Source organism: Syzygium oleosum, unplaced genomic scaffold (genome assembly GCF_021117445.2).
Source record: "Syzygium oleosum isolate NSW1041296 unplaced genomic scaffold, Sole_v2.1 Sole_v2.22, whole genome shotgun sequence".
Lineage (NCBI taxonomy): Eukaryota > Viridiplantae > Streptophyta > Magnoliopsida > Myrtales > Myrtaceae > Syzygium > Syzygium oleosum.
In genome coordinates this window covers 4,355,147-4,380,542 of record NW_026607506.1, presented here as the reverse complement: position 1 = coordinate 4,380,542, position 25,396 = coordinate 4,355,147, and the positions used below count along the sequence as shown (strand labels likewise).

Sequence of the window (25,396 nt, the reverse complement as noted above, 5' to 3'; positions counted from 1 at the left end):
TTTCTTTCGTCGTTAATTAGCGACGACCTTTTACATTAACAATTCAGAAAATAAAAAAAAATTTCCGATGAATGTAATTCGTTGCTAATTTTGCGACGAATTCTCTTTCATTAATTAGCGACGAAATTAGCGACGACCTTTTACATTAATAATTTAGAAAATAAAAAAATTTTGCAACGAATTCTTTTTCATCGCTATTTCCGTCGCAAATTAGCGACGAAATTAGGGACAACTTTTTACATTAACAATTCAGCAAATAAAAAATTTTGCGACGAACCTAAATTTCGTAGCTAATTTTGCGACGAATTCTTTTCATCGCTACTTCCGTCGCAAATTAGCGACAAAATTAGCTACGACCTTTTACATTAACAATTCAGCTAATAAAAATTTTTGCAATGAATAGTGTTTATCACCAATTAGTGACCAATTTAGCAACAAATAAGGAACGTCGCTAAGTTAGCGACGAATAAAGTTTGTCGCTCAATTAGCGACGATTAAAGTTTGTCGCTAATTATAATTAGCGACGAACATATATTCGTTGCAAAATTAGCAACAATTGTTGCTAATTAGCGACGAATTACTTTTCATCGCTATTTCCGTTACAAATTAGCGACGAATTTGCTTTCGTCACTAATTTTCCATGGCTAAATACTTTTTTTTTTTTTTGTAGTGTTTGGGTTCCTCTTTATATGTTAGTAGATGTACTCTCTAAATAGCACCAAATTCCAAGTTCGATATTGTAAGACCGACTTAAACATAACTATAATAAAATGTTTAAATCTTATCACAATTATGGGGCCATCTTAGTGTTGCCTTGAGTTTGATTAACCTTTCAAGCCGGTTGGCCATTCTCCTATAGTGGAACTTGTGGTTGATATATGTGACCAGCATGTTAAAACATAAAGGCCACCATTTTGCTAGCGGCGCTCTAAAATTTTATAGCAACTAATGTGGCAACTTTTTGTTGGCTTCTAACAAGCCAGACATTCAAAGAATAGACCTCACTTGTTTGAATGCTCAATTGAAACTTGTCATATTACTTACTAAAAAAGTTTTACTGGGAGTTCTTCATGCATTTAGAATTTCTCATTACTATGTATACTGGGTTTCTTCTTACATGCAAGATAGAGCAAAGTTTGCTAATTGGCCTCAACATCACAATCATGTATTCATTTCAGACACTGCGACCATGCTTTTCACTACGACAAGGGCTGACGGCGCATTAACCTTTATGCGTGGAACCTTTGTATATCGTTTTTCTTTTTTTCATTCTCATTTCTTGATCGTTTTTTCTTTTTTTCATTCTCATTTCTTGATATATGCAATTGGGTCCCTCTAATTTGTTATATTGACAAAAGTTGCCCTTCCGCCCTCCATTATTGTACTTAATTTCACCAATTTGTCGATGTGTATATAATGGGTTGGTCGCACTTGGCTCCCACTCTGTGCACAAGGGCAGAAGCACAAAGGTCCCGAAACGGACAAATATAGTGGAAATGAAGGTAGTGCATTGGCTTCTAACGTTGGCTGTGGCCTGGTGGTTGCGACAAGGTGGCGCTCGGAAGAAGCCCTGCTCACCCCCGTGTTGTGGGGACGTGGAAGTACCTTTATCCGTTCAGGCTCGAAATCAGTCATGCGAGATCCAGAGATTTTTTGCTCAATTGCACCAACGCTCACCAACTACTGTTGGGAAATGTTACGATACACGAAATCTTTGTTGACGAGTCGGCCATGGCCGTCAGCCTCCCGGAAGAACATAACGATACTCAACTGCTGCTTGCCTACAGGAGGAGTATTCCGATGCTCAACAACACCACGTTCAATAACGTGACCGCTTATCTGGAATGGATGGTCGCAGAGAACAAGACTTGCGACAAGGCCAGGTCGAACCAGTCGAGCTTTGCCTGTGCAGGCAAAGGCAAAAACACGGAATGCGACGACTTTGGGAATGTAGGGGGTTACCGCTGCGTTTGCAAGGATGGGTACGAGGGGAATCCCTATGATCCAATCCAAGGTTGTACAGGTAATTAACATATATGACTCCTCATGCATAATTGCACTCGAATGAATTATGTGGATAACTTATGAATTAATCCCCATCCAAGAGCGGGATAGAGAAGTATTGTATCTATGTATTGATTCCACCTAGTTTACCCATTTGCCGCTTGATCTGCACTACCCTTTCCTCTCTCTCTCTCTCTCTCTCTCTCTCTCTCTCTCTCTCTCTCTCTCTCTCTCTCTCTCTCTTCATGAGTCTGAATTGTGTTGTTCACTATACACGTGTTTGTATGTGCATATAAAGTAAAGTTGTTTGACAAACCTGAAATGAGTGATCCGAATTTGACGATTGATCCGAGCCCAACGAATTCACGTTGTGTCCTTAAGACAATTTGTCCCCTCTACCGGTACCCAAAGGTCGTTGAACAATTGCCTCCCAGGATAGAACGGATCGCCTTTCCTATGAAGCGGTACTTCTTCAAAGGAAATCTTCGAACGTAAGTTCGCAGAATAATCGCACAAAAGATGACAACGATGAAGAATGAGAGTGCAGCAGAATGCCGTGAAAAGATGAAAATGCCAAGAGTCTTCCGAAATGTTCAATTCGTCATATATATTTATAATGAATAGTCACCAAGGAATTTCGGATATAGAAGGATGAAACTGAAGAGTCACCAACCGAACAATTTCGTTCGGTTCTACGTGAACAGTCACGAGCCGAGCCTTGAACCGGTTTGGTTCGTGAACAGGCGCGCGAAAGGGCTTCGGTTTTCGTTCGGGCGAACCGAACCTCACGAACAGACATGTTTGTTTGTCCAAAAAATAAATAAATAAATAATTTCTAAACAACTTGTCTGTTCGAAAAATAAAAAATAAAAAACCGATAGAGAGTGGACCCGGAACCGAACCGAGCCGGCCGGCCGGACGGACGGCGGCGGCGCGCGGACCGACCTAGCTTGACGTAGGTCCTCTCTCTTCCACAAAAGTGGGGTACCCCTTGGGGCCCAAACCCATTTGTGAGGCTCAACTATTTGAACCCATCTCCCATCTCTCTTCTACCCTATGTGGGACACTTTCACCCACACACTTCGCATTCAATTCTATGGGATTTTGGTGACAAATCCCAACAATCCCCCACATGAATGAGAAGTTCAGATATCACGACTCTTCGTGTATGCATGAGATGCAATGTGCGATTATTCCATGAGAAAACGTTGCATCAGGATAAGTAGTCTGAGACCTTGAACTTTCCTTAGTGAAACCTATCGGACTTACTCAGTCAATCAGTAGACTTGATGTCTTTGAACTGTCGACCTTTGGTGTAAGCCTAGACAATAGAAATCACACAACTGTTTCTCGAACAAAATTGGTTCTCACTGTTGTGTTCGTTTTGGCCATGAACACCGCCTGGTCTCATGAGTGTTTTAGAGAATTCGGACTTTTCAATTCTCACAGAAGCGGCCCTCACTTCACACTCACATAGGTGATTTCTGAACATATAGTATATCACATATTCAATTCAGAATCATTAAAAGCCTTTGCTTAACCTTTCACATATTAGTACTGTCTTCATCCGGGAATGAGTAAAAATTTGACGATCTCCTTGTCTTCATAACTTAGTTGTCCCTTTGAACCTAGATCTTGGGATCTCCAATCAACTAGGTAGGGTTTCCGCTATGATGACTTGTTTATAGGCCTTAAACCCATTCCCCTTGATGTTTTTGCAACCATCTCTCTAGTTAGGCCTTTTGTCAATGGATCCGCAATATTATCTTTTGACTTCACATAGTCAACGGTGATAATTCCACTAGAAAGAAGTTGTCTTACTGTGTCATGTCTTCGACGTATGTGTCGAGACTTACCGTTATACATGACATTCCTTGCCCTTCCTATTGCCGCTTGACTGTCACAATGTATACAAATAGCGGGCCTTTGGTTTAGGCCAATTAGGAATATCTTCCAAGAAATTTGAAGCCACTCTGCTTCTTCACCGGCTTTATCCAAAGCAATAAATTCTGATTCCATAGTGGATCTAACAATACAAGTTTGTTTGGATGATTTCCAAGACACTGCCGCTCCCCCAAGTGTGAATACATATCCACTTGTCGATTTTGTGTCTTTAGTGCCGGTTATCCAATTTGCATCACAGTATCCTTCAAGTACCGCTGGATATTATGTGTAATGCAAAGCATAATCTTGAGTATGCTTTAAGTAGCCCAATAAACGTTTCATAGCTTTCCAATGATTTTCATTTGGACTAACTGTAAATCGACTTAGCTTGCTCACAGCACAAGCTATGTCCGGCCTAGTACCATTCATGACATACATTAAACTGCCTAGTATACTAGCATACTCATTTTGAGCCTTACTTTCACCAGTATTCTTTGAAAGATGTAAATTAACATCTATCGGAGTCTTTACTGGTACAATATCTAAATTCTTGTACTTTCCAAGAATCGTCTCGATATAATGGGATTGTGATAGAGCTAATCCTCCATATGTTTTATGGATTTTAACTCCTAAAATAACATTTGCAACCCCCATATCTTTCATATCAAATTTACTTGTGAGCATGCGTTTGGTCGCCTTAACAACCTCACTATCGCTGCCCATTATAAGCATGTCGTCTACATATAAGCACAAAATGGCAAAACCATTATGAGTGTTCTTAACATATACACATTTATCACACTCATTGATCTTGAAACCATTCGACAACATGACTTGGTCGAATTTAGCATGCCATTGTTTCGGTGCTTGTTTCAATCTATAGAGTGACTTGATAAGCCGACATACTTTCTTCTCTTGACTTGGAACAATGAACCCTTCGGGTTGTTCCAAATATATTTCTTCTTCCAAATCCCCGTTTAAGAAGGCCGTCTTAACATCCATTTGATGGATTTCAAGCTTATACACCGCTGCTATGGCAATTAGCATCCTTATAGATGTAATTCTAGTAACAGGTGAATAAGTATCAAAATAATCAAGACCTTCTCGTTGCTTGTATCCTTTTACTACAAGCCTAGCCTTATATTTATCAATAGTACCATCCGCTTTCATTTTCCTCTTGAAAATCCACTTACATTGTAGTGGTTTATTCCCAGGAGGAAGGTCAACCAATTCCCATGTATGGTTTGACAAGATGGATTCAACTTCACTATTGATAGCTTCTTTCCAGAACGGGGCTTCTGGCGAAGTCACAGCTTCTTTGAATGTCCGAGGCTCATTCTCTAACAGATACGTTAAGAAATCAGGTCCAAAAGACGTGGAAGTCCTTTGTCTTTTACTACGTCTAGGTTCATCCTCCATTGGATCACTTCTAGATATAGTATCTCGAGGCCTCTTGTTATTATCAATTGACTCATATACTATGTTATACGGAAATATATTTTCAAAGAACGAAACGTCCCTTGATTCAATAATCGTATTAACATGTATATCTGGGATCTCTGACTTGTGAACAAGAAAACGATATGCATTGCTATTCTGAGCATATCCAATAAAGACACAGTCAACAGTCTTTGGTCCTATCTTAACCTTTTTAGGCTTAGGAACCGCAACTTTAGCCAAACACCCCCACACTTTGAGATAATTCAAGTTAGGCATTCTGCCTTTCCATTTCTCATAAGGAGTTTGTTGTGTCTTTCTGTGGGGTACTCTATTTAAAATAAAATTCGCCGTCAAAACAGCTTCCCCCCACAAATTCTGTGGTAAACCGGAATTATTCAACAATGCATTCATTGTTTCCTTTAAAGACCGGTTTTTCCTTTCCGCCACTCCATTAGATTGCGGCGTATAAGGAGGAGTCATTTGGTGAACGATACCAAACTCAGCACAAATTTCCTCAAAAGGAAATTCATATTCACCTCCTCTGTCACTTCTTATCATTTTAACTTTCTTATTCAACTGAGTTTCAACTTCGGACTTATAAATTCTAAAAGCATTCACAGCCTCATCTTTGCTACTAAGCAAATAAACATAACAATACCTCGAGCAATCATCTATAAATGTGATAAAATACTTATTACCACCTCTTGACAGTATTGATTTCATATCACATATATCTGTGTGTATTAAATCTAAAGGTTCTGAGACTCTATTGTCTATAGAATAAAACGGAGGCTTAGAAAATTTAGATTCAACACACACTTGGCATTTCTCACTTGAACAATCGAATTTTGGCAATAAACCCATGTTCATTAACTTCTTTATCGACTTATAGTTAACGTGTCCTAATCTAGCATGCCATAAATTAGGAGACTCAAGCACATAAGCGGAAACAACTTTATTCATAACATCATTGGGTAGAACAGTCATTACATTCAACTTGAAAAGACCATCACTAAGGTAACCCTTTCCTATATACATCTCATTCTTAGAGAGTACAAACTTATCAGACACAAACACCAACTTGAAACCATTCTTGCTGAGAAGAGATCCGGACACTAAATTCTTGCGTATGTCTGGCACATGTAGCACATTGTTTAGAGTCACAACTTTCCCAGAGGTCATCTTTAGAGCAATCTTTCCGACACCTTCAACCTTAGAGGTTGATGAATTACCCATATAGAGTTTTTCATCACCTTCCATAGGCATGTAAGATGAGAACATTGATTTATTGGCGCAAATATGACGAGTTGCTCCAGTATCAATCCACCATTCTTTGGGGTTTCCCACCATGTTGCACTCGGATATCATAGCAGTTAGATTGATATCATCAACACCATTGGAAATTTGTTCCACCACATTAGCTTTGAGTTTTCTGTCTTTTCTTGGCTCTGCGATCTTTGGCTCGATGTCCGGACTTGCCACGGTTGAAGCACTTGCCAACGAACTTCTTCAGGCCTTGGGTGAATCCCTCTCCAGACTTGCTAGGCATTTTCCTCTTCTTGTTGGGTTTTGATCCTTCTTCAACAACATTGGCTCTTGAGACCGCCAAATTGCTGCCAACTTTCTTCTCGGAATTCCTATTGTCTTCCTCTATCCTCAATCGAACAATTAAATCTTCAAGTGATAATTCCTTTCTCTTGTGTTTGAGATAATTCTTGAAATCTTTCCAAGACGGCGGTAACTTTTCAATGAAAGCAGCCACTTGAAATGATTCACTAATCATCATACCTTCAGCATGAATGTCATGCGTGATCACTTGAAGTTCTTGAACTTGACTTAAGACGGTTTTAGAATCTACCATCTTGAAGTCCAGAAATTTGCCGACGATGAATTTCTTCAATCCAGCATCTTCCGTTTTGTATTTCTTGTCCAAACTTTCCCACAACTCCTTAGCCGTTTTTAGCGGACTATAAACGTTGTAGAGGGAATTGTCTAGACCATTGAGGACGTAGTTGCGACACAGAAAATCAGAATGTTTCCATGCATCTATAGCAGCAACCTTTTCCTTGTTTGTCTCTCCTTCATCCAACTTCGGAGCATCCTCCGTGAGGAACCTTGCCAAGTTCAATGTAGTGAGGTAGAACAACATCTTCTGTTGCCATCTCTTAAAATCAGCCCCATTGAACTTTTCCGGCTTCTCTCCATGAGTTGGAACAGACGCAATAGGCGTCGTCGATGTTGTAGCCATTTCTGACACGAAGACAGAAATGATTGAGAATGTAACTGAACAAACACGATAATAAGCAAATTGTCTTAAGATTGTTGTTCACTATACACGTGTTTGTATGTGCATATAAAGTAAAGTTGTTTGACAAACCTGAAATGAGTGATCCGAATTTGACGATTGATCCGAGCCCAACGAATTCACGTTGTGTCCTTAAGACAATTTGTCCCCTCTACCGGTACCCAAAGGTCGTTGAACAATTGCCTCCCAGGATAGAACGGATCGCCTTTCCTATGAAGCGGTACTTCTTCAAAGGAAATCTTCGAACGCAAGTTCGCAGAATAATCGCACAAAAGATGACAACGATGAAGAATGAGAGTGCAGCAGAATGCCGTGAAAAGATGAAAATGCCAAGAGTCTTCCGAAATGTTCAATTCGTCATATATATTTATAATGAATAGTCACCAAGGAATTTCGGATATAGAAGGATGAAACTGAAGAGTCACCAACCGAACAATTTCGTTCGGTTCTACGTGAACAGTCACGAGCCGAGCCTTGAACCGGTTTGGTTCGTGAGCAGAGCGCTGAAAGGGTTTCGGTTTTCGTTCGGGCGAACCGAACCTCACGAACAGAACATGTTTGTTTGTCAAAAAATAAATAAATAAATAATTTCTAAACAACATGCATTCGAAAAATAAAAAATAAAAAACCGATAGAGAGTGGACCCGGAACCGAGCCGAGCCGGACGGACGGACGGCGGCGGCGGCGCGCGCGCGGGGGGTGGATGAAACTGAAGAGTCACCAACCGAACAATTTCGTTCGGTTCTACGTGAACAGTCACGAGCCGAGACATGTTTGTTTGTCCAAAAAATAAATAAATAAATAATTTCTAAACAACTTGTCTGTTCGAAAAATAAAAAATAAAAAATAAAAAACCGATAGAGAGTGGACCCGGAACCGAGCCGAGCCGGACGGACGGACGGCGGCGGCGGCGCGCGCGCGGGGGGTGGACCGACCTAGCTTGACGTAGGTCCTCTCTCTTCCACAAAAAGTGCAAGTGCACTCAGGCCTAAACCCATTTCATGGCTTCAACTATTCGAACCCATCTCCCATCTCTTCTACCCTACGTGGGACAACTTTCACCCACACACTTCGCATTCAATTCTATGGGATTTTGGTGACAAATCCCAACAAATTGTACCTCATCTCGGCAGTAAGAAGTCCTTGATACCATCTTATCCTCAATGAATGGGAATAAATTCGCTTGCATGAACGGAGAAGACAAAATTGCACCGGCCTTTCATCAAGAGAGACAAGGCAATGGTGCATGGCGGTGGGGTCGTGACCTTAACTCATCTGAACACCAATCTCGACAGTGGCAGGGATGGCGATGCGATGGTCACAATGACTGCAACGTTTGCAACATGGCTGGGCCAAAGCGGTGGTGGAGGGGACGTTGGGTTGAGTGGAAGGTGAGAGGGGGAAGACAAAGAAAGTACGTTTTTCTCACTTATTTGATGCGTCCTATCACATGATATAATTTTAATGGGAGGCTTATATAAAGTTGGGGAATTTTGTCTCAATTTATAGCCATCTCCAGAATTGATCCCGTGGAGTCCACGCGGAACCTGCATGATCAATGACTATGCTAGACCTGGTCGAGTAAATCTGGGTTCGGCAAAAACTTCCCATGAGGTTCAAACTTTTTGCCTAATAGAATAAGTTGAGGCCATTGCCATCACCCTGCAAACATCGTCGTCAACATTTCTGGCTATTCTACTCTCATGTTACAGTGACAATTTTGCCTTCTCTCTGAAACCTTTGTGCCTCCTCTCCCATATACAAACATATTGAACGTGGTACGCGTACTATAATGCATCTAAAGGGTTAAATCTAATGAGTCCATCGTATTTAGTGATAGACATGCATATTAGCACATCCACCTCACTCGGAGAATAATAGCTCAATTTATAATTTTGTGTCTGCATGTAAAGATCATCCTCCTCCTTCCTAAGCTCAGTCGTCGTCCCCAATGACTATATAGGACCCCTCGCTTGGCTCTTGCAACGTAGGGTCCATGCATTATTGCAAAAGCTCAATTTCCGCGAGTTATGTATGCTGGATCCTTTCTTAGCTCATGTGCCCTCAACGGGTCCGTATATGGAGTTCGAGGCAGCGTCGATCTCAGTCAATGGCAAAGAACAATGCCATTGTTGAGCTCGGATTCGACGTGGAGAGAGACTTAGAGTAGAGAAAGAAAAGATAACTTGAGAGAGAGTGGACACGTGTCACGGTAATCGAAAGCTTAATGGGATAGCATTATCTATCTAATAATCCATGCACAGACTTGTTCAATTTATTTTTTCCATTACACAAGATGTAAGGACCCGGGGTCTACACTGTGTAATATTATCCGCTTTGGGCCCACTGACCCTCACGGCTTTAAAACGCGTTGTCTGGGGTAAGGCCCCAACCCATCCCAGTCCATTATTGTCCTCTTTGGGGATCACACACCCCTCAAGACTTTGTTCTCAGCACGCAGCGGAAGCTCATGTGAAACGCGTTACACGGAATAGAGAACCCAAGCCTTATAAACTAGCCCAGGACTCCCTCCTAAGCGATGTGGGACAAGAGACATGCCCCCCATGCCATCCTAGAAGCCTGCCGGGAGCCGCTCCTTGTCCAAGCCCTCTGGCCTCGGCGATCACTTCCCGCCCTCGTCGGACCGGGTCGTTACATTCTCCCCTCCTTCGAGCACAGCGTCCTCGCTGTGGCCCCACACGCGGTCGAGAGTCGGCTCTGATATCATTTGTAAGGACCCGGGGTCTACACTGTGTAATATTGTCCGCTTTGGGCCTACTGACCCTCACGGCTTTAAAACGCGTTGTCTGGGGTAGGGCCCCAACCCATCCCAGTCCAATATTGTCCTCTTTGGGGATCACACACCCCTCAAGGCTTTGTTCTCAGCACGCAGCGGAAGCTCATGTGAAACGCGTTACACGGAATAGAGAACCCAAGCCTTATAAACTAGCCCAAGACTCCCCCTAAGCGATGTGGGACAAGAGACATGCCCCCCATGCCATCCTAGAAGCCTGCCAGGAGCCGCTCCTTGTCCAAGCCCTCTGGCCCCGGCGATCACTCCCCGCCCTCGTCGGACCGGGTCATTACACAAGATAACGGTTCAGTTTCTCTTCTGCATAATGTAGACATTGATGAGTGCAAGCATCCAAAAATATACCCATGTCATGGAAAGTGCAAGAATACGCTCGGGAACTACGCATGCCATTGCCTATTTGGAACTACTTGCCATATTTCTCCTTGTGTCATAGTTGTTTCAGGTAATTCCATATATATCCCCTCATCATTCACTGGATGGTTCATATTCTATCAAATCATTGTTGATTTTGGAGTGGGTTTGACATATGTTTTATGGATTATTATATCGCACATAGTCGTTGTGATCCCCTGTAACACAAGCAATGAGCCACAAGCTGCCACGTGTCCCTATTCGGTCCATGGCTAACGCGGATTACATCTTTCCTTTGTTTTTCTTGGACCCAATTCCCTAAAAAACCCTCAACTTTAGGTCTAGTTTTAAATTTATCCCGAACTTTTTATGTCTCAGAAAAAATCTCAAATTTTAGGTCCAGTCCAAAATCCGCCCCAAACATTTTTTCGTCTAAAAAAAAACATTAAACTTTAGGTCCAATTCCAAATTCGCTCGAACTTTTTTTTATTTCAGAAAAAATCTCAAACTTTAGATCCAGTCTCAAATCCGTCCCAAATTTTGTTTTGTTTAAAATAAATCACTAACTTTCAATCTATTCTCAAATCTACCCTCATGGTCCAGTCACAATTTGAAGTGGCATTTCCACATTGATAACCAATCCACGTCAACAAGATGACATGGAAAATTATCTCCAAAATGAAACCGTTTCAGGATATGAAAATTAGGGACAACTAATGACGATTTTGGACAAAGGGCTAATGGGGCAAATTTGGGATTAGAGTAAAAATTGGTGATTTTTTTTCCTTAGACAAAAAAAAATTCAGAGTAGATTTGGGACTAGACCTAAAGTCGGGGTTTTTTTTTAGACAAAGAAAAGTTCGGAGCAAATTTGGTACAGAACCTCAAGTTTGGGGTTTTTTCCAAGACAAAAAAAAATTCGGGGCAAAATTGAGACTAGACCTAAAGTTTGAGAATTTTTTAGGGAATTAAGCTGTTTTTCTTGTACCTCCTTGTTCGTCTTTTTTTCTGAAGCGCACCCTCTGAAACCACATTCGTGGGAGGACACCGCGTCTCTTAGTGAAAATTCCTATCCCGACCAAACCTACAAATCCTGGGCCAAAACTAACAACTAGAGCTTCTGATTTCAAGAGGAGAAAAGCCCTAATAATGATATAAATTTCGAGAATTGCTATCTTCTCTTGTGAGTTGCTGAAGTAATAATGGCCCTTAAGCACTAGATCGACACGAAAGGCAAACGCCATTGGTTGGTGAACTTGCGCATAAGGATGGCCTTCAAGATTGATGAAGCTCAGTTGGGTTACCATAATTCAAGAAACTCAACTCACCTTCAACAATTGGGGCTTACTATATTTATTTTTTTGCCAAATCCCTTTACAGTAATTATTATTCAGACTTGCATGTCTTGGTTGAGTTTAGATTTGGGTGAAAATTGTTCCCTTTAGGTAATATCCCGTGAATGGTTCACAAGATCTTCAATTGATTATCTATTGAAAGAGATTGGAAGAGAAAAACAGAAAAGAAAAAATAAAGAAAAAAAAAAGTAAAATAGTAGAAACAGACGGACAAAGTTTTTTAGAATAAACAGAAGTGTAGCTGTTGGACACATGACAGATCCCACTTTACATTGCTTGTGCAACTTAAGATTAGGCTGGCAGAATGCGGTATAATAATCCATGGTTTAATTGAGAATTGGCGGTGGATGTAAATTAGTTTTTCCGGGGTATAAAAATATATTTTCTCATCTATCTTACAAATTTAAAGTTCTTGAAGTTAATCATATATATAATTAAATGTCAAAGTTTGGATAATAAGCTACAAAAAAGGAATGGCTTCATACCTAAAAGCCTGGGACAGCGGGCTTTTTAGGACAACAGTCGAGACTGGCTAATAAGGCTAGCATAAGCGCTGCCAAGTGTACACTTTTCAGAAAAAAAATATTTTTCTTTTACTTTAATCTGATAATTTTATAGAAATATGGACTAATAATAATAACAATAATATCATAAGAACGGTCGCTTGTCCTTGCAAGTCTTGCTTTTAAAGAAGATGCAAGTTTTTTTTTTTGTGGTCAAATAAGAAGATGCAAGTTTGGAAAGTCCTTTATAGACAAAGCAATGTGGTACAATTGTTTTCTACTTATTTCATAACCATCTAAATTTTCTTTAGCTTCTCCTAGAATGATTTTTTTTTATTAAGATTTTATTGTTGGTTCGGTAAGGTGATCTAGTTGAGTATGCTCTTCACTTGTCACAATATGGAACCTGTCACAATATGGAACTTGTGGATTTGAAAAACTGAAACTTAAATCTAGAAAAACTAAAACCTAAATGTTTAGTTAGAGAAGCAAGTCTTAAGACTAACAGGCAATCCCCTTGAATGGCGAAGAGAGGCATATAGTTTGGGGATAGCATACCTGTCTCACTTGATCTTCTCTACTAGTGCATTTTGGTATAGAGAGAAATAATTAATGTGTAGATAAAAAATGATTACAATTTCTTTCATCTCTATGAGATAATGACACAAATACTTTTTGAACTTTGATCCAATGTGCAATGTGGTTTATGAACTTTAAATTTATTCAACTAGATCCCTGAAATTTATTCTAATGTGAAATGTTATTCTGAACTTTTAATTTATTTAATGTGGTCCCTAAACTTAGCGACAATATTGAACATTTTCATATAGTTCAGGGACTAAATTGAACATGTACCAAAAGTTCATGGACCACATTAAACAAATTAAAAGTTCAGGGACGACATTACCCATTAGCCTACAGTTAAGGCATCACATTGAACAAATTAAAAGTTCAGAGATCTCATTGCACATTTGGCCAAAGTTCGAGAACCATTTGTGTCATTTACCCTCAATGTATAAATCCTTCAATCATGTTTTTAATTGGCAAATACAAATTTGGGCAATATCTTTGTTCGTGCATAAGTGATTAAAAGATTTCACCGAGTTTTCATACCATTTGTGAAGGGAAACAGCTATAACAATGGGAGGTGAATGCTTCCTCGTTCTTTTTTGTTTTATTACAAACCTTCTTCATTATAGTCAAGGAAAGACTTTGGGAGGAGTAATAGAAGACGCTGGTATTATGTATTTGAATTGAGTTCAATTGATTACTTATTCGGTTTATAATGACGCTCGTCAGATTTTAAATAAGGACTGTCATAAGGATTGTTACATGATATATAATATGTATAATTATTTTGTTAGAGAAACAATTTCTATCACCATTAAATGGTAGTTATATTTTGAAAGGTTTGACCAATCATCCAAATTAATGGTAATAGATGCAGATTATGTAAAAAAGGATTAAATGGGTTGTGCATTTGAAATTAATTTCTTTTAAGTACTATGTGGACCGTATAAGGATTACATGCTTGAATCACTAATCTAGTTACATATATTATTTGGCAGCGATTATTCTCTGCTTCTTCACAGCTGTTGGTGCTTTAGTCTTTTGCAAGTGGCGGAGGAGGAGAATCGTAAAAAGAAACTTCAACCGAAATAGAGGAGAGCTCTTGAAACACCAAAGAGTTCAAATCTTTATGGAGGCCGAGCTGGCCAAAGCAACAAACAACTATGATGATAGCAATAAGCTCGGCGAGAGCGGTTTCGGTTCCGTCTATAGAGGTAGAATAGCTGGGGACACCATAGTCGCGGTCAAGAAGCCTAAAGATGTGCACAAGTCTTTGATAAGGAAGGATTTCCAGCATGAACTTGAAATTGTGATGCAAATAAACCACAAAAATGTGGTGAAGCTCCATGGTGTATGTTTGGAGACTAGAATACCATTGCTAGTTTATGAATACATTTCGAATGGTACGCTTTTTCAACACATCCATCAGAATGTATCAACCATCTTTAGATCATGGAATAACCGGCTCAGAATAGCCGTCGAAGCTGCTCTTGCACTCGAGTATATGCATTCCTGCGCAGAACCCCCAATCATTCATGGCGACATCAAGTCGGTGAATATACTTCTGGATCAAAACTACTCGGTAAAAGTATCTGATTTTGGAACTTCGGTACTTATATCACCAGAGTTTAGTCATGTTTTAGCCAATGAAATACAAGGCACATTAGGGTACATCGATCCAGAATATTTAACCACTGGTATGCTAACATTTAATAGTGATGTATACATCTTTGGAGCTGTCCTCATGGAGTTGCTCACGGGAAAGAAGCCTACAAATTTTATTACTAAGTCTGGAGAGTCAATCAATATCATCCATTATTTCATCTCTTCTGTGAAGGATAAGACACTCTCCGATGTCATAAACTTCGAGGGCGCTACTAAAGATGAAATGGAGAGAGTAGGAATGGTTGCTGAAATTGCAGTGAAGTGGTGCGAGGAGGCTGGCAATAAGGGAAGTGGCTGAGCAACTCGCCAGGATTAACCGCGAGCTCAACAGCTCAACAGTTGAAGAAAACAATGAAGAGACTGAAGGCGAGGTGCACGAAGAAAACCTCTACTCCCATGCGACTTCAATTACTTCCGAGATGAGCCAACATGGGACGACGGGCTCTCTTTTCTGATCTGGAAATGAATTCAGCAGGTTCCAGCATCTGATACTTTATTACTGTAGTAACATGTCTATTAATTGTCCGTAAGGACTTCTAGGGATGATTGTGTATTCTGAATATATGTAATGCTTGCCATTTGTTTTGGACTTAATAGTTGTGCAAGCATTTGTGTAAGTTTGAGTGTCACAATCTAATATTATATATGTAGAGCTGTGCACTGAGGTAGATTTATAGAAGGCTGACGTATGGCCATTTGGACATTATCATAATCTCTCTTTCCCATTATCTTTTCTTCGTTGTCTATTTTTTCCTTACATATAATAATAGGTCAGAAAAATACTCTACTCACTCCTTTTTATCATTTTTTTTCTATTATTGTAATCCCAGTTCACTTTTATGGCAAGTAAAAATCTCCATTCACTTTCGGTCTTTTACTTTTACCTAATTATATTGCAATTAATCTTAATATAATTTTCATTTCCGTGAAAAAGATAAAAGAATTGTTGGCCAAGAGGATTATAATAGGCCAGAAAAAAGTATCTACTTGCACTCTTTCTTCCTTTTTCTTGTAATAGGATCTTAATTTGATATGATGGGAAAACAAAAATAAAATCTTGATTTGCTTCACTTTCTCTATATTTCTTGTTCATTTAATCAGTTTAGATGTTTCGACCAAAAAAAATTCAGTTTAGATGTTAAATCGGAGTGAAAGTGGGAAAAACAAACCGATTCAAAACTCGGAAAATACCACATCTTCCAACCTTGATATGATTACTTATAAATATGATAAAGGGATGAAAAGCACTATATTAGTCCATCAGGAACTAGAAAGTTCTTACCCAAACCTATTTGAGAGGATCACAAGATCAAGAAAGAAGTATCGGGGAATTTACTTGATAATAACTTTATTGTAGAACAAACTGTTTTTGTTTTTAGGATGAAAGATCTTAAATTGTATTGTAAGTTTGGTACTAATAAACCGCGATGAAAAACACTAGGTGGCAAGGAATATTTTGCCTATATTAAAGGCGATAGAAATAAGTAGTACTTTTTCGTACTTTCTGCCTAAATTTTACAAATTAATGGCTTACACTAAAGTTTAGCCATTGACCGCGGTCCTATGTAATATCTCAAACGACAGTGTAAAGTAGTAGTCTCAAATTATACTTTTAATTGATTTGCAGGTGTAATTTGAGCCTGGCATTATTTTCAAAGTATTCCAAAAAAATCATCTCTTATCAAAAGATTGAAAACAGAAGTATTTCTTGCAGTTTACCTTCGTGTAAATCATCTTTGCTCTATTTCTATGGCTTCCTTACATACTAAGTCACCACAATGCCTCGTATTATATTGAAACTGAAGTCAGAATAATGCCCTTGATGGATGATGGAAACGCCTTCCACATGTGGCAAACCCCTCACATTTTGCTCATTCCTAGGATTCAAAAATATTTAATTTTTCATATTGTTTAAGGTTTTTGATAGCCACATCTAATACCACACGTGGTGCTAGAATAGCAATTATGTCACGCCCCGAACCCCTACGGTACGCGACACCGCCTCTGGTCAATTCAAGCGACGTCCCAGGAATATCGCTGACCTCAAATTTACCATCAGAGATTTACTACCACAGCGGATATCAACAATTAAACCCGGATAATTAAAACTGGGGAGAAAAATCAGGGAGAATATACCTATCTTTTTCATTTCCTTCTTATATCATAATATTTACATTTATAAACTGTCCCATACATGTACATGCACATCGCCTTTCTCAAAAACCAATACTCCAAGGATGAAGACTTGGGTTTACTACTACTCCAAAAATGGTGCTCGCCAAAAACCCATTCTGAGTCTGATTCCTTATCCTCTGAGTCTGAGTCCCCTTATACCGTCCCATCCACTGAGGACTCCAAAATGTTCTGGTGGCGGTGGCGGAAGATTCATGGGTCCTGTCGGAGTTCTGAAATTGTTGGTTGAAACAACCGTGAGAACACTTCTCAGTAAGTTCACCCCTAAACCCAACCTAGGCTAGGCTAGCATGCAATCTCCTGACCGGAAACAAACATTATAAATCATAACACAACCATAATCACACAATTCTCTGACCCTACAGGTTAGACAGTTCAATATGTAATAATCACAGGACATACGTGGCACACATTATCACACATACGCCAATTACATGCTCATACACCGAGTCTCACACACTCGCATGCTATTCAATGCATGTTTATGCATGCAAATGTCATTGACATGTCATGCACATTTCTTTGGCCCACTGGCCCACACTGGCACACTTGCCCAATTACTTATTATTACGACTCGAGTCATCAATTTTTCACGGCCCGGTGCGTCTAGCCTGCTTCAAAGTGCATGAGGCGCAGCAACCGATCTGGCCCAGTGTCTCTAGCCTGCTTCAAAGTGCATGAGGCGCAACACTGTTCTCCTTGCGAACCAGAGCCTGCTTCAAAGTGCATGAGGATGGTCGCCTTCCGGACGTACCGGGCATCGTCCTGCTTCAAAGTGCATGAGGACGGTATCGACCCGAAGGTCACCCGAAAGTCCTTCGGTGATCACACGACTTATTATTATCTGAACCCAGCGTATAACGCTTCAGGGCATTTTAGGTGATCACATGCTCATGGCAGACACGCATTCTCACACAATTTCATCACATACCTCACTCTCGGCATACACAATGCGTGTCCATGTTATGCAATGCAATGCACCATGAGCGCCAATTAAATTCAAACACTCAATATCACCACACGCTGAAACATCACATTGCAGGCACAACAAATAATATTGCCAGGCTCAAACATGCGCACAACATCATTCAAACTCAATCCTGTCAGATGTAAACACGCGCATATACCACTCTTATCCCATTATTCCGTCCATTCTCATTTCCTCTTTCTCATTCTTCGCCAGTGACCCGCGTAAACGTACACGCCTCAGGTACACTGCGACCACTCACCACATCCGGCCCGCGTACTCGTTCACGCCTCAGGCCCCTCGATCGCGCCCCGAGCATCACACGCCTCGGTCCGATCCCCAATTCACTTTCTCATGCCATTGGCTCAAATTCCGTGCACACTTGCACCCCAAACTTCACCACATCACCATTTTCACACAAAAGCACATTTTCGCATAAAACAACATTTTTCTTTGTTCAAATGTTTTCAAATCATTTTCAGCCCTTCACGGGATTTTCATAAAATTCCAAGACAGACCTAACGGTACCGAACACGCATCAAACGACTCACCACAGCACAGTGCACAGTACTCCCACAGCTCGTGAACAGTAATTTCTGCACTCAAACCACAAAATCACACCACCGACTCTTCCCGACACTTACATAAAACTCCGAGCCGGACTCAACGGTATCATTCTCATACCCAACAGCACACCACAGCATACTCAACTTAATTACCACAATTTAAATATGCATCCAATACGATAATTCCCATTTTTCTCCAACCAAACGGCGTCGGATTAATTCCGATCCTTCACGGGACTTTCTCGCCATAATATCTAGGTTCCAAAAATTCAACTTGCGTCCCAATCGGACCATCACAGCTCGGTGAACAGTAATCCACAGCCAGTGAACAGTGATTCGAGGCATATGAACAGTATTTTGCAGCCCCTAATTTTCTGAATTTCCAATAAATATTACCCGAATTAATTCCTAAGGCCCGCCATAAAATTTTCACCCCCTATCCATGTGATTCCGCACCTAATTCCATACTGATTTTGTTCGAATTTATCCATCGATACCCGAAGTCCTAAATTAGGTTTAGGCGCGACTTACCTGCGTTGGCTAACTCAGCATATCACATGGTCAATTGAACAATCATTTCAATTGAACCCAAACGTGCACGAATCAAACATATTTACACCAGCCCATTGCACAGATGCACACACAATTCTACCACCACAACTCAATTATAATTAAAACACACGTAAAACACATAAATTTCTATTTTTCTCCCACCAAACGACGCCAAATTGATTCCGGTCCTTCATGGGACTTCCTCGCCATTAAATACCGGTTCTAAAAATCCAACTTGCGTCCCGAACCGAGCATCACAGCCTCGTGAACAGTAAATCACAGTTCGTGAACAGTGATTCGCAGCATAGAACAGTGATTCACAGTTTCAATTTCACCTCAAATTGTTCTCCAAAAATTCCCAAACTAATCCTCAAGGCCCGCCACACATTCCCAACCTAAAACCCCAACGTTTCTTGCCCAAACAACTCCGATTTCAACCCCAAAAATTCAATTATCCGGCGATACCCAATTTCCTAAATCGGGATTAGAGGACGACTTACCGCGTTCTAGGCTTTCTCGGCTAGAACGAAAAGCGGCGGCACTTAATCGGGGACGACGGCGACAACGTACAACTTCCGGGTGGCGGCGATCGGCTTGGACGGCGATGGCATGGCTTGAGCGTGGCCAAGGGCCTCACGGCCAAGAGAGAGAGAGAGGGAAATAGAGAGAGAGGGACGGCGGGAGGGGGTGATGGTGGCGTACGGCGGCGTGGACGGTGGCTTGAGGGTGGTCCGGTGTGGTGGCGGCGAACGGCGGCGCCGGCGGTGGAGAGAATGGCCAAGGAAGAACTCACAGCCAAGGAGAAAAAAAATAAAAGGGGAAGGGGTGTTCTTCACGGCAAAAAGGGGAGAGACAGAATGGGGAAGGAAGACCAATTTTGACTTAAATAGTGTACTTGGACCAAACCACAAAATGACCAAAATACCCCTTGCCCTCAAAACTAACCCTTTTGTGATTCTCAAGGGTAAAATGGTCCAATTTTCCGTTTCTTGCCCAAATCAAATTTTTCCAAAGGATTTGAGCGCACCAAAAATTCACACGTGTCACGTGCAACGTCGTCCTGGCGTTCCGTCGTGACTTCCTAATTTTCCAGTGTCCAATCTGGGTAAAATTTCAATAATTAAATTCTATTAAACGCAACTCAAGCATTTCTCGAGCTAACGGGCGGCTTGCTGGGGAAATTCGCAGAACCGACTCATGACTGATACTGAATCGAGTCACGTGCAAGTCCGTTCGGTGCGTGACGATCTCGGTTGTCATAAAAATCGCGAAGATCAATCACTTGATCCGAGGGGTACGATCGTTCGGTATAATTTCGGAATCATTCGTCAAGTCGTTTCGTAGTCCAACGGAATCACCCGCGATTTACTACTAGGACAGCGGCGAACTGACCCCTAACTATCCTTGGATCGGCCAATAGTGGCTCAAAATATCACTTACGCGATTTAATGGTCGAAATCCATTCACGATCGAATTTCCTTTAGCCGCGCGAATTTAATTCCCCCTAATAGCCTTTCCCTAATGGTTAGCATCCCCAGGAATGATCAGTTCCGGGCGAGAATTTACCGCGAGCACATCTCATAAAACTCAATTATTCAATAAATTCCAATTGGTGGAAATTTCGGAATGTCACAAATTAACTGCAACTGTGCCATATTGGCAGCACTTTCGTAAATTTTTTAAATAGATGGACCGATACAAATAAACAAAACATATACTTAAAGGACCCAATCAAAAAAAAAATCACGGGCTTGATTAAAAATTGTGTAAGACCCAATAGTTACACTGTCACGCCAAATAAAGGTTAATATCACGAAAAACCCCAAACCGATACACATGTAACCAATTTACCTCAAACTAATTTTTTGATCACCAAAAACCCCAAACTGGTACACCTATGATAAATTTACCCTCCGTTAGTTTCCGTTAAATTTTACTATCAAATATCTTAGTTAAATGACATGTGGCAATTAACGGATGTACCAGTTTGGGGTTTTACCCTCCGTTTGTCACAGGTGCACTAGTTTGCGATTTTTTTTTTGTACTAATCTAATTTAACGGAGGGTAAATTTGTCACAAATGTACCAGCTTGGGGTTTTTTGTGGTCAAAAAATTAGTTTAGGGTAAATTTGTCACAAGTTTACCAGTTTGAGGTTCTTAGTTGTCAAAAAATTAATTTGGGGTAAATTTGTCACCTAAATTTTGGCAACCCATTTATGTATTTATTGGATAGAAAAATTAGGGATCGATTCCGATCCCTAAACAAAAATATCACTTAAATTGCATATAGATGTTAGGAGCATTTTCATATCATTGCATTGTAGGTAATGGAGTGGCGTGATGGGTCCTGAGCTTAATTTATGTTAATTGGACTAAGCCCATGGTGTAAGAAAATTCGGCCTAGCTCATGAGTATTATAAGAGCCGAAATTTTCCGATTGGATAATTGAACAATTAATCTTGATTATTATTCAAATCTTGGAAGATAATTGTTCGATTTGATTTGATATTATCATGATTCTAAGAGATAATAAAAGTTGTATATCTTAGAATTTAAAATTAGGAATTTTAATCTAAACCTAATACTATATAAAGGGACACCCAGTCACGTTTGAAGAGGACACAATTCATAATTCACGACAAAACAGAGATTACGGCCACAGAGAGGGAGAGGTAAAAAAAAAACGTTAGAGAAGCAGACCAAGAAAAGACAAAAGAGGGGGATCTCTCTTTTCTCTCTCGGTCAATTCTACATCTTCAAGGGAGAGAACACACTTTCACCACAAAAAGAAAAAGACAAAAAGAAAGAGTCCAAAAGATTTTCCCGGCGAGACCATCGAGTCCTGTCGCCTTGGCGTGAAGTCTAGATCAGTCCAAAAAATTCACCCGTCGTCTGGTGATTACCTAGCAGCCTTCACGAAGCCTCGTTGTGGCGCTCAACAGCCGTCCACGCTTCAGACCAGGCGAGCCTTCAAGCAATTCCAGCAAGACCAGAATTCATTGCCGCGTCGCCCATCATCCCACCACGCCAAATCACAGCTTTGCCGTTGCAGCTGCAGTGAAGCAACACTCAATATCAACGGAGCTTTTTGCTGTTTTATCTATTCCCTTTGCAGGTTTCTCGAAGGCCCAGTACCAGCAATTTCAGTGTTAGCGGGGGAGTAGCAGTAGAACTTCTCCGGGTGATTCGGGCCAAGCTCAGTCACGCCGGACCGGTGCTCTTTTCTTTGTCTTTGTTTTGCAGATTGCTTGAAACTCATCCCCACGGGTTAACCAGCCCCTGACGAGACCCGTCACCATTAAGTCGGCCACCGCAATCCGAGCCGTCCCATCGTTCAAATTCGGAAACATCGAATTAGGTAATATATTATCCGATTCAATTTCGATATATTAAGTTGGCTAATTTGAGTTTATTGTGATCTCAATTAGATGCCGTGTCGATATTCTCATATCCAAAAATATTTTCGAAACCCGTGAATTGGGATATTTTCCTAATTTCACAACGTGCATATCATCGCCAGTTTGATTTCATGCCCGAAATACGACTCGCGATCGCATGGAAAATCATCAATCTGATCTTCTGCCCGAGATACGATTCGCGATTGTATGGAAAATTAAATTATCTCATGCCCGAGATACGATTCGCATTTGCACGAAAATTGGCCAATTCGATCCTCATGCTTGGGATATGCTTTGTCAATTTATTTTCCAAATTTAAATGGATATGGATGATATCTTGGTGATTGGATGCTTTGATTCTTTGTTAAGAAATCCCAAAAAGATTAGATAGAGGATCAAGGTAAATTTTTCTAAATAGATTGCATGTTAGGATAAGGGTTTATCTAGTTACGATAACATTCCAATTAAAATTAGGATTTGGCGTAGTTTAATTCCTAAAATGAATTGGATAATATCTTGCACTAGATAATAAATTTTCATTATTTTATAATTTTGAATTTCAATGAAAAATAAAAAAAAAGTATCATGTGCATGTCATATAGATTAATTGCATCATGCTTGCATGTCATGTTGCTATGCCATCATAATTTGTCATGTCATCATGTATGCCATGTCATCACTTGCATCTGATATGTTAGGTTCGTGAAATTGTGCATCATGCTAGGATAGTTTTATATTAATTTTGCTCATCATTAGAAATCTCATGCTAGACTAGTTGCATAAGACCTGTTAGTATTCTAACAATCTGGGTTGTGAATATGGGTAATGTTGCGCGTGGAGGAAGTTCAGATCCAACAATGACAAAGTCTGGCTCCATAGCATCAGGAGGGGATGATTTGACAAGTCGTCAGAGAAGGACTTCACAAGTCGTCGTCGTTTGAACGTTTCAACAAAGGAAGGCGGAGTTCACGATCACGAGCAAGTCTTCGTCCCGCACCGTACCGTAGAAAATTCATTAAGGAAATAGACATTTCGGAGAAGAAGTGACAAAGTAGTCCTCGCCAGTTTGTGTTGGTCTGTAGACACAAGATTCGTAGCTTTCTTTGCACTACCCATGGAAAGATGCAGTCTGGGATTAGAAGGAAGGTTGACCAAGGAAAGTTTCTTAGTCCTATCAAATATCAGCTGATATTTTATCAAATTTTTACCCAAGGCTAGTTTGAGGACCCAACTGCCAAGCACGATCATCCTTTTTACTGATATGCTTAGTTAAAACTGCGATAATATAATATAGTAATTTACATCACTTTCTAAATATATTAAAGTAGTCCTTGTAGAAGAAGTTACATAGTAGTTCTTGCCAGATTTTGTAATCTAGGGACACGACCATAATTAGCAGGTTGTGGAGGAGAATCGGCACAACAACCTACCGCCTTGATTACCTGCTTAAAGTTGAGTTCCCTAAGGCAAGAATTGAATGCACAATCATTGACTTTTTAGCCGAAAGCATGGGAACGCCCTTACCATTGAGTCAATCTCAAGATAGGTTTTTGGAATTTTACAATACAAGATCCGCAAACGGTATAAGACCCCTTAGTATTTGACAATCTAGGTCGCAAATACAGGTAATGTTGGGCGGGTTGAAATTTCAGATCCAATAGTGTCAAGTGAGAGCATTGGCTCCATAGTGACCTGGAGGGAAGACTTGACAAGTCGTCGTTGTTTGGACGTTTCAACAAAAGAAGTCGTACTTCACAAACCTGTCTTCGTCCCGCATCTATTAAGAAAAATGCCATTTCCCATAAGAAGCGACAAAGTAGTCCTTGCCAGTTTTGTTTGGTACGTAGACATGAGATTTGTCCATTTCCCTACCATTACTCATGGGAAGATGCAGTCTGCAGAAGTTCCTGTCCATTGACGGAGTTCCTGTCCATTGAGGATTAGAAGGAAGGTTGACCCAGAAAAGTTTCTTAGTCCTCTCAATTATCAGCTGATATTTTATCAAATTTTTACCCAAGGCTAGTATGAGGATCCTACTGCCATGCACGAACATCCTTTTTACAAATATAATTAGTTAAAAATACGTTAATATAGTATACTAATTTATAGCACTTTCTTAAAATATTAGAGTTGACCTTTCTGTTAATCTTTCGGTTCTATGTTTTTTTTTTTTTGGTAAGGATCTTTCGGTTCTATGTTCATTGTAACTAAGTTGTAAAATAGACTTACAGTTCTTATTACATTGCATTCTTTTGACAAATTAGTGAATAAAAGCATAAAGCGCTAATGTAAACAATTAAGGAAACTGGTACTACGGTAATTATAGACTTCTAGATGCGATGATAAGTGAACTTTTTTTAAAGAAAGAGTTATGTGCATTATTTAGTATATGATGCAATGCTACATTACGTCTAAACATAGGTTATTAAAATAGATATGTGCTTTTTCTAATATCGCAAGACAATATGCTTTTTGTTCTTTACGAAATATCAAATACCGTCAAAGTGGTAAAAATTAGCATTTTAGATCATGAGACATCTTTGTTGACACCTTATTTTCAAAAAATAAAACAAATCCAAAAAATAAAAAGAATCCAAAAAAAAATTAAATAAATAAATAAACAAAAATTCTGGTTCAATCGAGCCCAATTGGGCCCAATTCACGCGTTCGGCCCGCTGCCCGTCTGGCCCTCCTTTCTTTCCTTTCTTGGGCCGAATTCGGCCCTCTTCTTCTCTTTTCTTTTTCTTTTCTTATGTCTCTGGCCCAATCATTTCCTTGAAGGCCCATTACAGCTATGCCAGCCCAGCCTGTTGCCTTTCTTATCTAGC

The 25,396-nt window shown here is 40.2% G+C and overlaps 1 pseudogene; it reads left to right on the top strand.

The window, feature by feature from the left end:
- Positions 1 to 1,531: 1,531 nt before the first annotated feature.
- LOC130140779 (wall-associated receptor kinase 3-like) lies at positions 1,532 to 15,449 on the top strand (annotated as a pseudogene).
- Positions 15,450 to 25,396: the final 9,947 nt, after the last annotated feature.